This window comes from Canis lupus, chromosome 30, assembly GCF_048164855.1.
Source record: "Canis lupus baileyi chromosome 30, mCanLup2.hap1, whole genome shotgun sequence".
Classification (NCBI taxonomy): Eukaryota; Metazoa; Chordata; class Mammalia; order Carnivora; family Canidae; genus Canis; species Canis lupus.
This window is the reverse complement of record NC_132867.1, coordinates 23609212-23622486: the sequence shown is the minus strand read 5'-3', so window position 1 is coordinate 23622486 and position 13275 is coordinate 23609212. Positions and strand designations below refer to the sequence as shown.

At 35.6% G+C, this 13275-nt stretch overlaps 1 long non-coding RNA gene across 1 annotated transcript; it reads right to left on the bottom strand.

Annotated features, from left to right (window-relative positions):
• Positions 1-1631: 1631 nt before the first annotated feature.
• On the bottom strand, positions 1632-12875 carry LOC140621294 (uncharacterized). The gene is made up of 3 exons (XR_012021020.1): positions 12740-12875; positions 4392-4488; positions 1632-1793 (listed from the first exon to the last, which is right to left on the bottom strand). It is a non-coding gene; the product is annotated as an uncharacterized lncRNA (long non-coding RNA).
• Between the last annotated feature and the right edge of the window lie 400 nt (positions 12876-13275).

Below are 13275 nucleotides of genomic sequence, written 5' to 3'. Positions count from 1 at the left end.
TCACTCTGGAGTCAGGTGGTTCTTAGCCTCTGGGGAATGCAAACAGCTTCATCGATAAAATTACTTCCCCAAGAAAATCTGATGGTGAAACTACAGATGAAAAATTCACCTCAAGAGTATGCACATCCCCAGGTGGCTTGGAGAAAATTCTGTTTTCTTAAACTTATACATTTGTTATCTCTATAAAAGAAATCTATAAATTAAGAAAAAAAAAAACAACTATGATCTTAGACTTCCCTGGAGCTCATGTCTTGGACTAAAAACAGAATTATCAGGGAAAAATGAGGAATTAACCTTGCTTATTCATTTTCCATTCCTTTCATTCTATTTTAGAAATTCAAAGGCAGCAAAGAGGTGATATCAACACCAGGAGTTTCAAGAGAAGAGACTCTGCTAAATAAGTAATTGTAACATCTAAGCATGTACTAGCTCAGAGGAGCCTGCCTCTTTATTTTAGAACAAGAAAAAAATCAAGAATTGCTTGCTGGGCAACTAGTTGCCAAAGGAGTAACCAAGAGGCAATGCCTTACAACAGGTCAAAGTAGAGGGCTTTTTTTTTTTTTTTTTTTTTGCATGTCAAGATGCAAAATCCAAATTTGGGCAGCAGATTAGGTTTTCAGAGTAAATGCAGAGAATGTGCCATCTCAAAAATCTAAAATCAATGGGTATAGGGCCAAAATGTGGATACTGATCATTTGTATAAGATGCACGGAAAAAGCTGCAGCGTGACTTTTGTGGATAAGACTGACTGGCTTCTTCTACACTGCTGGCCTCTGGTGGCTCCTTAACTAAATCCAAATGTCCTCTCTTGTGCTATCTCTCCACCAGTATGTTTTCAGGCCACTAATAGAGAAACAATAGTTTGGCAGATTTAGTAGGAAGTAGCATATCAACTTTTAAAACTATTCCTGTGGTCTGAGGTAGATAAGTAGAGGGTTATCAATTTGAAAATATGTGGGGGAAGGATAAGGCTTAGAATGAGGTCCTTAACTTTTCAGGTTGCACTGGATCATTCTAACAGAGCCGTTGTTTCTGGTCGACCACTTAACAGTGAAAGAAGCTCGTCATCAACGTTATGCTAACATTCTTGTGCTCAAAAATATCCTGGAATCTATATGGGGACTGAGATATGAAGGATGAATATCATGATGACGTTTCCAATCTCCTGAATATCAGAAGCGGTCCAAAACCCAAAAGAAACAATATTAGGCTAAAGAAAGTATTTCTCTCTGAAGGTGTAAGATATACACATAAGCATAGCAGCTTGTCAACATTCTTTGTTCATCTGCATCCAGTTTAGATGACACTGATGTGGGATCCCTGGGTGGCGCAGCGGTTTGGCGCCTGCCTTTGGCCCAGGGCGCGATCCTGGAGACCCGGGATCGAATCCCACATCGGGCTCCTGGTGCATGGAGCCTGCTTCTCCCTCTGACTCTCTGTCTCTCTCTCTCTGTGACTACCATAAAAAAAAAAAAAAAAAAAAAAAAAAAAATTAGATGACACTGATGCTTTCCATAAAACTCTACTATAAGAAAAGTGTGATAGTAACTTTTTGATGAGGTGCTGTGTGGTTGGAAGTCAGTTTGTGCTCCACATCATGTTTCAAAACTTAAATCCAAACTCACCTCTAATTTTTTAGCCACTCCTCAATGGAGAATGATTACTCCATTGATTTAAGATCATACAAATTGTTCCTAAGTGATTCCGCAGGAAGTTTAGATAGCAAGTGATATTTAGTCAGATGTTTAAATGTAAGTGTGGGCCTTATAGACAACTGATAACAAAGTTCTTACCTGAAACAAACAAACAAACAAATAGAACAACAACAAAAATCACCTTGATTACTCGTTAGGAAGCCTGGCCGGGGGGCGGGGGGGGGGGGGGGGGGGAGGCAACATTGCCAGTGTTTCTGCAGCTGCTATCTAGTTTGTAGCAAAATTTGTGAGACTTAGAAAAGAAAGTACATACTTTGTTTTGAATTTTGTTGTTAAGGGAGCATGTCAGAAATCAATTTTCACCATACAATTTTATTTCTTCATGTTTCTGATTGGCTGTGCAATTAACATTTGTTAATTTGGAATAATTTCTTCTAAGTATTACAAGTTCCTACAGATTTCTCTCTAAAAACCGTTATACTGTTTTCTCCCTTCCTTACTTTTTTGTAAACTTTTGGGAAGAAATAATTGCTTTTTAGAAAATTCATTGGTTTATATAAACACCATCCTAAGTAATGGGGTAATAGAGTTTGTGGAAAAAAAGGTAACAGCATCTTTTATTTGACAAAGAGGCAACTTAGTGCTCAAATCTCATGTACATTTCGTGTTCAAGTAATCAAAGTTCAATTGCTTTCAGATCCTTGTTTTGATAGATTTTTCATTGTGTGTTTTGATTAAATGTCTGGCTGATTGATTGATGGGCTTTTTCTCATTGCCCTGAATTGATTGTGAAGGTGTCTGCAATGGAACTACTATGTTAGGTATTTTGTAAATGGATTTAGCTGTTAGCTGTTTTTAACGTAGTTTACAAGAGATTACCAATCACTTTGACATTGGGATTTCAAGGCTATATTCTAGTTCCAACATTTTTAATAGTAGTTTATACTTAATATTTAAAATATATCATACATAAAATTGGAAGATAAGATTTATGATCATGAAAACTTGCATTAATTTTTAAAGCCCTGTGGTAGTTATTTAACTATAACATAAATGTTTTATCAGTGAAAAATTAATAACCATCCACATACTTTCACCAACACCAAATTATATAAAAACTTTAAATGAAGAAATGAATAAAACCACCCAACAAGTTTGCAATTTTGAATACATTTACAACAAAGAGATTCTGGATTGTCAAAACACCAAGGCTGACCATGTAAAATAGATCTTCAAGGAATCTGGAATGAGTGTGCTGAAATTAAATCGTAACTCCACTCTTGTATCCGTATGACCTTGAGCAACTTACAAAACTATTCTGTGTCTCAAATTTCCTCATTTGTAGAATGGAAATAGTGGCTAGATCATATTGATGCTAGGAAAAATTGAGTGATTAAATGATGTGAACACAATAAATACTAGTGTTTCATATCCATTAAGCCTTAGAGAGAAAAGGAATATTGGCCATGTAATAGTGAAATCCTTAAGGTTCAATTTTTATAATAATCATATAATAGGAGTTACAATATTTTATGTGATACTCACTCAACAAAGAGATATTACACCTAACATAGGTCAGGCTAAAGATAAAATTATAAAGACAAAATTCTTTTCCTAATAACTTATTTATTTTTTTTTTCCTAATAACTTATTTAATAGGAGACAAAATGAGAAAAAGGTTATTAGTATAGGAAGTATGGAGTCCAGACCCATTGGATCAATTTAGAATCCAACATAAATAAATAAAAAAATAAATAAATAACAAAAAGAAACTGCCCTATGTTTGAGTTTCATGGGCCCTTTGGAACATCATTAAAGAAAAAATAATCTGGTTGAATTGTAATGATATTAAGAGAAGAACAGTAAGGCTCAGAATCCCTTATTTCCCAAGCATCGGTTCCAGGATATTCAAGAAACTGTCCCACACTAGGGACACATCTGCCTGTTTATGAACTATCTTAATCGAACAAATATTTATATGGGTTGACAAGCCATTTATGTGAAGAGGGTAAATCCCTGGGAATTATTCAGTTTCTTAAAAAGAGCTTAGGACACTCTGAAAAGTCTAGGTTGAGATAGTGATAGGCAGTTACTATACAGAGGAATTTAGACATTAGGTATTTTATGATGGTTAGAAGAAAATGAAAAGTTTGAAAAAAAAAGAAGCAACCTAAACATAACTTTAGTTTAATTTAAACACTTAGAATCATATGCAAACAAATGTCTCATTTATTCTGAACAGCCTTTATAAGTTGTCTTTGTAGGTAGTTATAGGCTTGTCCTAAAAGGAGGCACTGAAATTTGGCAGAAAAAATGCAGTTTTGGGAGAGAAGGATGGGATTAGAGCTTATTGTTGTCTAGATGTATGACTTTGGCAATTAATACATTTCTTAATTGCTTTGAGGCTTCATGTCTGTAAACTGAAAATTACTTTGGTAATTAAGGATAGCAGCCCCCGCGTGCTGGGCATTGGAAAGGGTCAGAATAAAAGATCATTTTTATTTAATTCATTGGAATTAATGAATCAACTAATTCTACCTTAAAAAGAATATTTCATTTTTTTTTCTTTCTTTCAGTAATAATGCTTGGACTTCCACTCTCAGTTAGGTTTCCATTTGCTTGCATTTTCCCCTCTGGAATGTAAATTCCTCTAAGAAGTAGATAATCACCTAGTCCAATGGTTCTCAAAGTTTAGAATTTCTCAGATTCCCTTGTAGCAACAGTTAAAACACATACTATATTGCTGGTCTCATCTTCAGAGTTTCTGATTCAGTAGGTCTTGGGTGGTATCAGGGTTCGAGATTCAGCATTTCTCATCATCTCCCAGAGGGTGCTGTAGATGCAAAGTGGTAGGTAAAAATAAAGGCAGTTTTGTGAAGAACATACAACTTCCAACAGATGTCATTCCTCACTGTTGCAGAGATAAATGATAAAAGTCATTTTTTGACTTTATTAAATAGCATATCATTGATTCATTTTCCTGGAAAAGTACTTATTTGACAGTCATCGTATAAAAGCTATTTTGTAATAATATAATTTTTGGTATAATTTTATAGCTTTTAGTTGAGAGGAAATCTCATTGAGGGGTAGGGTTTTTTAAAAGGTCAAATAGGGGCACTTGGATCGCATAGTTAGTTGAGCATCTGATTTTTGGTTTCAGCTCAGATCATGATTTCAGGGTCATGGGATTTAGCCCCACATGGGGCTCCACGCTTATTGTGGAGTCCATTTGAGACTCTCTCTCTCCTATCCTCTCTCTCCTATGCTCTCTCTCCTATGCTCTCTCTCTCACTCTCAAATAAACCTATTTTTTTTTTTGCAGATACAGTCCTATGATATTATCTATCCCTCTCTCCTGGCTACAAGAAGGCAATTTAGAAAGATGGTTATCCATGTCTCATAAATATTTGCAACTTATAAGTAACTAATAATTAAATGAATTTCTAGTAACAACAAACATAGCAAACCTCTAAAAGATTGCAATTAGTCCTTCAAATGATTTAGGGAATTGAAATAATCATCAATAACAAAAGGGGAGGGAATACAGTAAGTCAGCATGCTTTCTCCACAAAATTCAATCCAAGTAACTCTTAGAAAAACAAAAAAACAAACAAACAAAAAAACCAACAACAACATCTAATTGAGCTGCAAAATATGCAGTTGCTGCATTTTACATTTTAGGGACACCATAAATGCTTCCTTCATTTACCCTACCATTGTTTGATTATTTACACAACAGGAACACATTTACCTCCTCTTAGGAGTGATAATGATTTTCTCTGAGGTCATCCACTAATTGATATGACAAAGCAAAAAATGCTTTGTAGGTGAGTTTGTGTCTTTGTTTTTTTTTTCAAATTTCTATTTTATTCTTTGTTGTTTAATCAAAGTAAGACTAAAAGTTTCAAGTTATAGTGCATTAGCATGTGGACTTATGTACACTCAATCAGCAAACAGATTTAAATACCTTGCAATATTCTGCATTAAGAGCAATTAATTGATACAAAAGTAATAATTGGCATAACTAAATAATATGGAGAAGACTGAATGAGCTGTGTGTCTGTGTATGACTCTGTGGACTCTGTGACCTTAAATGACATGTGGTAAGCAAATACTTTCAGTTTTTGTAAATTGTGACATCAGAACAAAATGCCTTGGTAATTAGAGATTTATTAAAATTCAACTAGTTATAAGTTCCCAAAAGAATGACTTAGTAATTGCAATTCTATTTTGCTGCCCATTGAAATTCCTATTTGCTTATTCAGGCTATTTGGCTAAATACTTGCTATTTTCATGCAATATCTACAAAAACAATAGAGTAATACAATTATTAGAAATTATAAATTAGTTTAGCCAGAAGTCAGATGCAAAATCAGTGTACAAAGGCATTATAGCATTCTAATACAAAGTCATAGCTAACTGTACATTTCGATAGAAAGATCTTATTCATAGAAAATCTATGGAGTTTCTAGGAATGCGTTTAACATGAGGTGTTTAAGTTGTATATAAATAGTTTGGAAAAATTTAGTGAAACACAAAAGTGGTTAATTTTGTGTGTCAATTTGACTAAGCTAAGGGATACCCAGACAACTGGTAAAACATTATTTCTGGGTGTGACTACAAGGGTGTTTCTGGAAGAAGTCAGCATTGCATTCAGTAGACTGAGCAAAGAAGATCGGTACTCATCAATGTCATGGGCATCAGCTTCTCCAGTGAGGGACCAGATAAAGCAAAGAGGCAAAAAAGAACAAATTCTCTTGTTCTTCTTAGCTAGGACTTTCATCTTTTCTTGCCCTTTGACATCAGAGCTCATGGTTCTCAGGTTCTTTACACTCAGGGACTTTAACTAGTGGTCCCTCAGTTCTCAGGCTTTTGGCCTCAAATTGAATCATATTGTTTGCTTTCCTGGTTCACCAGCTTGCAGATAACATATTGTGGGACTTCTCAGGCTCCATAACGTATGAGTCAATTCCTAAAATAAATCTCATCTTATTTATTTGTATGTATCCTATTGGTTCTGTTTCTGACTAATACAAGAGAATCCTGACTAATACAAGAGATACGACGTGTCCATAGCTAGAAATACATTAAATTGTAAGCACATCAGTCTTCTCCCTATCAATTTTTACATTCCTTTAAATCATACCCTCAACATCAATTGAAATTTGATAGAACTTAAGATGCTAATATTCATAGGAAGAGAAAATCGGCAAGAAAAAATCAAAACCACCTTGAAAATGAAAATAATTAATGGGAATGTGTTTGATTAGCTATGAAAAGATACCATAAAACTATGGCAACTACGTAAATGTAGTATTGGTGCAAAACAATAATTAAACAGGTGTGGTACTGACACAGATTAATCATTGGAGCAAAAGAGTAGTTTAGAATCAGTTGTTTGTATACTGCATAAAATGTATACAGTATAAAAAATAATAAAGATTTCATTTCTAATCAGGGCAACATGTGGGCCATTTAATACTTTTTTGACAATTGGCTATTTATTTAAAAAATGCAGTTTTATTTCATATAGTATACAAACATAAATTCCAGAATGGTCAAAGTAAAAAAAAAAAAAAAAAAGGAGAAGGAGAAGAAAAGCCTCCTGAAGATTGAATGCAAAGAGAGGACTCTATCACTGTTTCATGGAATAATCACGTTTCTTGTTCTTGGTAAGATTGATGTTGGCTTTCTTGGCCAAACACTCTACCTAAGTCTTTAATGAAGCCAAGTTCCAGATGCTTGAGATGTCTGTGTCCTACATGCTTAGATGACCTTCCTTGCTGTATAAGAGAGCATCAAATGGAAGGCTATGGGAGCCATGGGGATCCGTGACTGGGTTATGATTGAGCTGTGGCTTTAAAACTAGTTGCACTACTAGACATTTACCTCAAAGATACAAATGTAGTGATTTGAAGATGAATAGATAAAGACGATATGGCATTCCATAAAGAAGTAATGGAATATTCCTCAGGCATCAGAAAAGATGAATATTTACCATTTACATTGACATAGGTGGAACTGGAGGGTATTATGCTGAGAAAAATAAGTCGATCAAGGAAACACAATTATCATATGGTTTCACTCATATGTGGAATATAAGAGACAGCACAGAGGATCATGTGGGAAGCGAGGGAAAACTGAATGGGAAGTCTTTAGATGGAGAGAAAAACCATGAGACATTCTTAACTCTAGGAAACAAACAGGAGTGTGGGAGGGGAGGTGGGCAGGGAGATGGGGTAAATGGGTGATGGACATTAAGGAGGGCACATGATGTGATGAGCACTGTGTGTTATACACAACTGATGAATCATTGAACTCTACATCTGAAACTAATGATGTACTATATGTTGGCTAATTGAATTGAAGTTAAAAAAGTAAAGACACCACATGCTCTAAACTGGATTGATGCTTGCCTCATCAATGAAGTTCATCAAATGAACTTCCTTCATCAAATGAAGTTCCATTTCCTAACAACTCTCTCACTCATTCATTGGTACTTTCTTCATGGCCCTCAAACATAGGAAATTTGTTCCTGTTTCAGGGTTTATCTACTTGATTTCTCCCTAAGACCTATGCACAGACTTTATCTTCAAGTCTGTGTTGACTTATTACTTCCTCATGGAGTAGTTCCCTGACCACCTTATATAAAATAACCTTCTTCTTCCCTCTCTAACATTTACCTACCTATTGAAGAACTGGCTTTAGTAGTAATATTTACTAAGAAACTTTTATAAAAAGTGTATCAGAGAGGTGGGTAGTTGGCTCAGTCTGTTAGGTGTCTGCTTTTGGCTCAGGTCATGATCTCAGGATCCTGGGATCGAGCACTACCCCCCCATCCCACCCCTGCACAACTGGAAGTCTGCTTCTCCCTCTCTCCTTCTCCCTCCTCTTGCTTGTGTCTGTGCACACACTCTCTCTCCCTCTTAAATAGATAAATAAAATCTTTAAAAAAACTTTTAAAGTATCAGATAATAGTTAACCCAGTGCATACTATATGCCAATTATAACATTTCTATAATGTTAAGTTTTATCATTCTTATAAATTGTAGGAAGTATTTTAAGGGCAGGGCCCCTGGGTAACTCAGTCTGTTAAGCATCTGACTTCACCTCAGGTCGTGATCTCAGGGTCCTGGGAGTAAGCCCTATGTGGGGCTCTGCACTCAGCAGGAAGTCTGCTTCTCCATCTTCCTGTAACCCATCCACTGCTCATGTGCTCACTTACTCTCTCTCATATAAATAAATTTAAAATCTTGAAAAAAAAAACTGTTATAAGGGCAGGGACCATGGCTTTCTTGCTAATATGATACCACCAATTCAATAGTTGTTGAATGAATGAGAAGGAATAAAGGAATGCTTGAAGCAAAAAATATATGTGTGTATACACATATACACACATATTTGTATGTGTTATACGGCTGTCTATATACAGTAATGCACAGTAAACACAGCATATGCCTTATAGTATATAATCTATATAATAATAGCAGTGGTAATAGGTCTTTTGACATGCTTTCTTGGTATTAATCAAAGTAAATTCACCATATTTTATGAGATAATCATAGGTATTTTGTTGTTTTAGATCTTTTTATTTTTGATAATAGGTCTTTGATGTGCTATAATTTCTTGACCTCATAGATACACATGAAACTTCCAGGTCTGGAAATTTCAGTAGTCATATCTTACAGAGCAAAAAACATTTGGTGCATGCAAAATTAGGAGCTTCTTAGAGTGTTATGTTTAGAATCATCTCACTAAAAGTGAGACTGTCTGGCATAGCTGATAAACAGGAAATTCTGGAGTTCATGGAGGAGCCTGGAGGAATAAATCTGTGAAAGGCTGCACTGCTCTCCTACCAACAGCAGGTGTCAACAGGGCTGCCATCGCTGGCACTGACACCCCAAAAGGTGCTCCTTTGGCTAGGACACACTTATAGGCACAATGTCTTCCAGAATTGCTATTTTAAAAGATATATCATATGAGAGCTCTCTTCAAAAACTTGACTCTCCCCACTTACTGACTTAGACCAACTCACACCTTCTAAAATTACTCTGAACTTGCTCTTGATTGGCAGTAGTTTGTCTGGTCCACAATCAATGTAATTTTGATGTGATGTGAAAAGATCAATAACAACTTTGAAGTTTTCATCTCAGTATAAAAGAACCTCATTTTCTTTCTCTTGTTATTTTTTCCAAGAAAAACATTAAAAAGATGATGGTAAGATATGAAAACATATAATGCATTTACTTGACAACTCTGATTAAACAAATTTTAAAATAATCATTTAAAGTATACATTTAAGATGATTTTGAAATTTTATTTTTCTTCCATACACTTGAGTTTCAGCAGACAAAGGAATGGTGCTACATACATTTTGATATGAAAGAGACATTTGTTAATATTTATTACAAATGAAATTACTAAAACAAAACAAATTAAAACAAAACACCACAGAAAAATTGTATGGAAATGCATGTTTGATATTCTAGAGTTCTCGTTCATGATTAGGGGTATACATTTTGTCCCGGAAGGTACCCAGTCCTCACAGGTTATTGTTTATCAGCAAGCATCTCAGTTTCATTTACATAAGATCATTCTAATGTTCTAACAGACAAGTGGTGACTGCATGGTGTGGATGTGATGGGACCAAAGCATTTTATGATTATTTACCTAATCAACCATCCCACCCTCCTCTTTACTGTCGAATAGATTCCTTAGTCTTAGAATATATTATGTGGAATTCTGTGACGTTGATCAAACTATCTGTAATTCCTCAAATACAGGTACCGACCAAGGCCCCATGGATAGAAGAGGCAAACTCATTTTAGAAAATGTATTGATCCTGGTAAGCATAAATCACTGTCTTTTCTAGGATTGAGAGGGTCAATACACCAAACTTACCAACAATTGGATGGTTGATCTCCTTGAAGGATGAACATGTTGGGGACTAATGGTTGGCCTTTGTGGACAACTGGTTGATTATTGAGCAATGGCAGCAACAAGGTCAGACATGGTGAGTGGAAACACGTCATCACACTTTCTGTAGCCTCCATCTCTGACACAATGATCAGTTCATTTATGCACCCATTTTGCCAGCACTATGGTGGCTGATATGAAGTAACAAAGTCACACTGACTATCCAAATGTTCAGCGATTTTTTTTCTATGGTTAATCCATTCTGGTGGTTTTTAACATGAGTTAAAAAGAGCCCTACCTGTTAAAAAGAGCCCTACCCTTCATGACAATCAATGTAAGTCCATCTGTATGCCTACTCTGAAACTTTAATTTCCTTTATCTTTCCAATTTTTATTTTTCCTTTAAGTCTCATGGCCAGCTAGCCAGCTAATCAATAACTCCTTGCTCTTAAGTCTATGTTTATACTTACCATGTGCCAGTCCTCTTTTCCTACATATTGGAGAACCAGATATACAGCCCATAACTGCACATTGGGGGCTTTCTCCTCATTGCCAGAGTAATTTTGTAATAGCATAGGATCTATTTATGGATCACATATACATACTGAGCTACCCTATCTTTGATCCAAGCTTGTTTTTTTTTTTTTTTTTTATTACATCCGGTGGTCATAAAGAACCCCCCTATGAAGCTATAGATATGAGCTGTGGTAGCAGTGCTGGTGAAGCAGAAATAGTGATATGCAGGATGCATCCCAGATATAATACCTCTATCATACTGAATTGAATCTTACCCTCTCAACCTATGCTCTAGTGGGTCTAACAGACCCTAGCTCGTATGGAATTTTCTGGTTGCATGACTGTTTAATAATCCATCATCAGGTACTCCATCTGTACCTGGGCCCACATTCTTGGAACAGATTTCCAAATGTGTGATTTACTTCTGTGGCCTTGCTCCAGAGTTCTAAGGGACTACGTTTTATTCAAGGCCTTGCCATACACTTCATGTAATATATTTTCGAACCATACAGCAGGCTGTATGGCACTTTTAGTACCTGCAAATTGATCGATTAATTTGGGATCAGATTGGGAGCAACACTCAATATTAAGAATCCCTGGTATCATCCACCCAATCACAATCCACCAACCTAAGGTGACATTAATTTCTACCTTTTTCTCCTTCTTCCAGTATGTGTTATTGTTTTTCATTTACTTTCTTAGGGTGTGTGCAGTTTCAGCAACTTGTCTTGGTCTTCTCCACTATTATAGCAATCACCCCATTGATGAGGTGACCAATATAAAGACTCTTTCATATCAAGTACATCCACTCCTATTATAACTCAAAGAACGGGGCGCTGAGTACTAAGTGGTTTTGTAGATATAGAGGGACCACTATGAGCTTGATCTGGCTCCCATTTTTCCTCACTGTAACAAGGATATAATGGTTAGTTAATGTGTCCCTAAATCCTCTAGTATCTGGGTCTTCCCCTTTCCTCAATTCATATTTAAGTATTGGCTTATAAATCCCTTTGGAGAACTCTAAAATAAATTGCAAGAGAATAAATTAGTCTTCAGTACAAATTCCTTTCTGACAGAGACTTAAGTTTTCCTTCAGCCTGTGGGTTCTGGATTGAAAATTGGTTTACATCTACAAACTAGGTAGGGATTGTACCATTTTATTTTGGGGACTACTTTCAGCCTCCTGATAATGAGTTTTAGATCTCTATGACTGCTCTAGAAAATAATCCCAAATTTTGTGCCCTAAAATAATTCATTCTCTTAGAGTCTATAAGTGTGAAATCTTTTTAATTAGGCCAAAACCAAGGTGTTTGCCTGGCCCACTCCCTCTGGAGACTCTAGGGAAAAAAAATCTTTCTCTTTTCTGACTTCAAGATCCAAATTCTTTGCAGTCTTAGACTCATGAACTCTTCCCCCCAACTTCAAATTTTTCTATTGATGTCACATTATCTTCTATCTTCTAGAATAAAAAAAAATCTCTCCATTTTCCCTTTTTCTTTGATATTGTTCAGTCTACCACATTATCTAATCTTGATATCTTCATATTCTTTTGTTGGCTGTCCATCTGTCTTGTTTCAAGAAGCACTGTTGTTAGATTCTCTATAACTGGATGTGGATAAAAACCTCATAATTGCCACTCCATTCTTATCTTACCTTGATTTCTGCACTCACTTGTTTCTTCTGGTAAATGTCATTTCTTAGTTTCTATCATTTTCAGGAAGCCTCATTATGTAATAGAATCTTCTATTGTCTAAACTTCTCAACAATTTGTTTGTCTTCTCACTCTGATTCTTCATTGTTTTGGTAAGCAGAATGTCCTCTGGATCCTACTGTGAGACACAATCAGAAAGACAGTTACTAAGCCCACTTCTCTGAATGTTTGAAGCTGTCCTTCAGAACCATTAATGTTCTGGCATTTCTAATTCAATTAATGTACACCATCATTTTTTCCATGTTTTCAAGTGCGATCCTTGGGACATGTTAGTACTGTGACTTGGTATTTGCTAGGATGTTAAATCCTATATCAAAGAAGTAATTTCCCATTGGTAAGCTGTTCTCTATTAAATTTTGCGTAGTGTGTCCTACTAATCTAAGACATCATAGAATATAGTCCCATAAACACTCTTTTATCTCTTAAAGGTATATATTAGCCATATCCTGAAGTTCTTCCAAGTAATTATCCCTCTTCT